Source organism: Vicia villosa, linkage group LG1 (assembly GCF_029867415.1).
Source record: "Vicia villosa cultivar HV-30 ecotype Madison, WI linkage group LG1, Vvil1.0, whole genome shotgun sequence".
Classification (NCBI taxonomy): domain Eukaryota; kingdom Viridiplantae; phylum Streptophyta; class Magnoliopsida; order Fabales; family Fabaceae; genus Vicia; species Vicia villosa.
Window position 1 is genome coordinate 92,231,420 of NC_081180.1, and position 3,725 is coordinate 92,235,144.

Genomic DNA, 3,725 nt, shown 5'->3' on the forward strand with positions numbered 1-3,725 from the left:
CTTCAACAAAGTATGAGATTGAAAAGTTCACCGGAGTGAATGATCTCGGCTTGTGGCGCTTGAAGATGAAAGCCCTACTGGTTCAGCAGGGTTGTTTGGAAGCGTTGAAGGGAGAGGCGGCCATGAATGCCGCATTAACGGCAGTGGAGAAGACGAATATGATCGAGAAAGCACACAGCGCAATTTTGTTGAGCCTTGGTGATAAGGTTCTTTGGCAGGTATCAAAGGAGACGATGCCATCAGGGTTATGGGTGAAACTTGAAAGTTTGTATATGACCAAATCGCTGGTAAATCGACTCTACCTGAAGCAAGCTTTGTATTCATTCAAGATGATTCAAGACAAAGTGTTGGCTGAGCAGTTGGATATGTTCAACAAGATGATTCTTGATCTTGAAAATATTGATGTGAAGATCGATGATGAAGATCAAGCGCTATTACTATTGTATTCTTTGCCTCGATCACATGCTCACTTCAAAAAAACTCTCATGTATGGAAGGGAGTCCCTGACGTTTTAAGAAGTTTAACCAGCCTTGTATTCTAAGGACTTGAACAAACGAAAGGAGCATAAACCTTCGACTGTTGGCGAAGGTTTGACCGTTAAAGGAAAACTCTTACGAAAGGATGGTAAGTTTGACAAGAAGAATGGCAAAAGCCTGTCGAAGTCTTACAGTGGCGAAGCATCTGGTATTCGATGCTATCATTGTAAGAAGAAGGGTCACACAAGAAAGGTGTGCCCTGAACGCCTGAAAGATCATGGAGGTAAGGATAATGGCAATGCAGCCATTGTTCAAGATGATTTCGAATCATCTGATGTTCTTGTGGTTTCAAGCAGTGACTCGAGAAGATAGTGGATTATGGATTCAGGTTGCACTTAGCACATGACTCCAAACAAAGACTTGTTCGAGGAATTATGTGATAAGGATGGTGGATCAGTATTGCTGGGAAACAACAAGGCTTGCAAGATTGCAGGTGTTGGATCTGTAAGGTTCAAGCTCCATGATGAGTCAATAAGGTTGTTGACTGAAGTCAGGTATGTTCCTGATTTGAAGAGAAATCTACTTTCTCTTGGTGAATTCGACAAGAAAGGATATGTTTTCCAAGGAGAGAAAAGTATCCTAAGAGTCATGAAGGGTTTGAAGGAAGTCTTGAGAGGCGTGAAGAAACAAGGCTTGTATACCCTTGAGGCTGAAGTTGTAAGTGGTTCGACAAATGTTGCATCCACGAAACCTTTGTCAAAGACAAAAATCTGGCACATGAGATTGGGCCATGTCAGTGAAATGGGTCTGGTCGAATTAGGGAAACAAAATCTGCTTGGGGGAGACAAAGTCGAAAAGCTGAAGTTTTGTGAACCCTGTGTACTTGGAAAATCTTGCAGGTATTTTCTATCCATAGTAGATGATTATTCCAGAAAATTATGGGTATTCATCCAGAAGACTAAGGATGAAACTTTTGAGAATTTCAAAAGTTGGAAGACTCTGGTTGAAAATCAGACTGGCAGAAAGGTCAAGAGGTTGAGAACCGATAATGGCCTTGAATTTTGCAATGAGGCATTCGACAGTTTTTGTGCTGCCTCTGGTATTGCAAGGCACAAAATTACGGCAGGTACTCCACAACAAAATGGTTTGGCTGAAATATTTAATCGAACTATTTTGGAGAGATTCAGATGCATGTTGACTAGTGCGGGGTTAAAGAAGGTGTTCTGGGCTGAGGCTGTTTCGACAGCAACATATCTGATAAACAGATGTCCTTCGACAGCGTTAGATATGAAGACACCTGAAGAAGTTTGGTCGGGACATCCACCAGATCTCGACAAACTGAGAGTATTTGGCTGCATAGCCTATGCTCACATTAGGCAAGACAAGTTCGAACCTAGAGCTCTGAAATGCATGTTCATGGGATACCCTGAAGGAGTTAAAGCTTATAGGCTATGGTGCCTAGAGCCAGGTCACAGGAGGGTTATCACCAGTCGATATGTAGTTTTCAATGAAGCTGAAATGACTTTTAAGAAAACTGATGATGTTGGTTGAAGTACAGAAACATCTAATGAAGAGCTAGATCAGGTAGAGATTCCTGTTGAGGTGGAGCATGTTAATGCTGAATTGCATATCCCAGATGAAGTCGAAGAAGAAGCAGAAGATGCTGAGGATGAGGAAACTGTCGATGACTACCTATTGTCGAGAGATAGGTCGAGAAGAGTCATCAAGGCACCTCAGAGACTTGGGTATGTAGATCTTATAGCTTATGCCTTAATCTCTGCAAGTGAGGTTCTAGAAGAAGAACCTAGAGACTACGAGGAAGTTATGAGGAGTCGAAATAAGACTGAATGGCTGAAGGCCATGGATGATGAGATGAAATCTCTTCATGATAATCAGACTTGGGAACTGATCAAGAAACCTACTGGGGCAAGGTTAGTCATATGTAAATGGATTTTCAAAGTGAAGGAACGAATCGAAGAAGTGACGTCGAAAAGATACAAGGCAAGGTTAGTTGCAAGGGGTTTCACTCAGAAAGAAGGTGCCGACTTCAATGATGTGTTTTCCTCTGTTGTGAAGCATAGGTCCATTATAATGTTGATTGCCATGGTGGCACACACTACAACATGGAAGACAAACAAAAGCACTTTTTTTGGCCTTTAACAGCGCTTTAAGTTCATGGCACGCATAAGTTTCATTAGAAGTCAGTTCATGGCACGCATAAGTTTCATTAGAAGTCAGTTCGACCACTGTGTTTACTTCAGATTTCGACCTGGTAATTCATTTGTTATTTTGTTGCTTTATGTGGATGGTATTCTCATAGAAAGAAACAATGTCAAAGATGTGACGAGGGTGAAGGTTGAACTCAATAAGGAGTTCGATATGAAGGATCTGGGAGCTACTTCCAGGATTCTTGGAATTGATACATATCTACGAAAGATTCTCAAAAAGTTTGGAATGTCGAATTCGAAGCCAGTTGTGACTCCAACAAACCCTCAATTTAAGTTGAGTATTGATCAGTGTCCCAGTACTGATGTCGAAAGAGCCTATATGAATAGCATCCCATATGCTAATATAGTTGGTTCTTTGATGTATGTTGTGGTCTGTACTAGACCCGATATAGCATATGCAGTAAGTCTTGTAAGCAGGTACATGGCGAATCCTGGAAAGGCTCACTGGAAAGCATTGAAGTGGATTTTAAGGTACATAAATGGGTCTCTGAACAGGGTCCTAATTTATGGTGGAGCCTTGGGTGAAGATAGTAAAGCAGCAATCGAAGGATATGTCGACTCTAATTATGCAAGTTGTATGGAATCTAGAAAATCTATTTCTGGATATGTTTTCACTATGTTTGGCACAACAATTAGTTGGAAAGCAACACTTCAGAAGGTTGTTTCTCTATCAACCACTGAAGCAGAATATATTGCTCTCACTGAAGCTGTGAAAGAAGCATTATGGTTTGAAGGTTTTGCAAAGGAGCTGAAACTTCAAGGTCAAGGTATCACTGTTAAATGTGATAGTCAAAGTGTAATACACCTGTCGAAGAATTCAGCCTATCATGAGCGAACTAAGCACATTGATGTGAGACTGCATTTCGTCAGAGGAGTAATCGAGCGTGGAGAAGTCCAAGTGCTGAAGGTTTCGACTGAAGACAATGCTGCTGATATGATCACCAAGACATTGTCGAGTTGCAAGTTTTTCCACTGTATGCAGTTGATAAAGCTGCATGAAGAAAGCTAGTTTGTTCCCTTG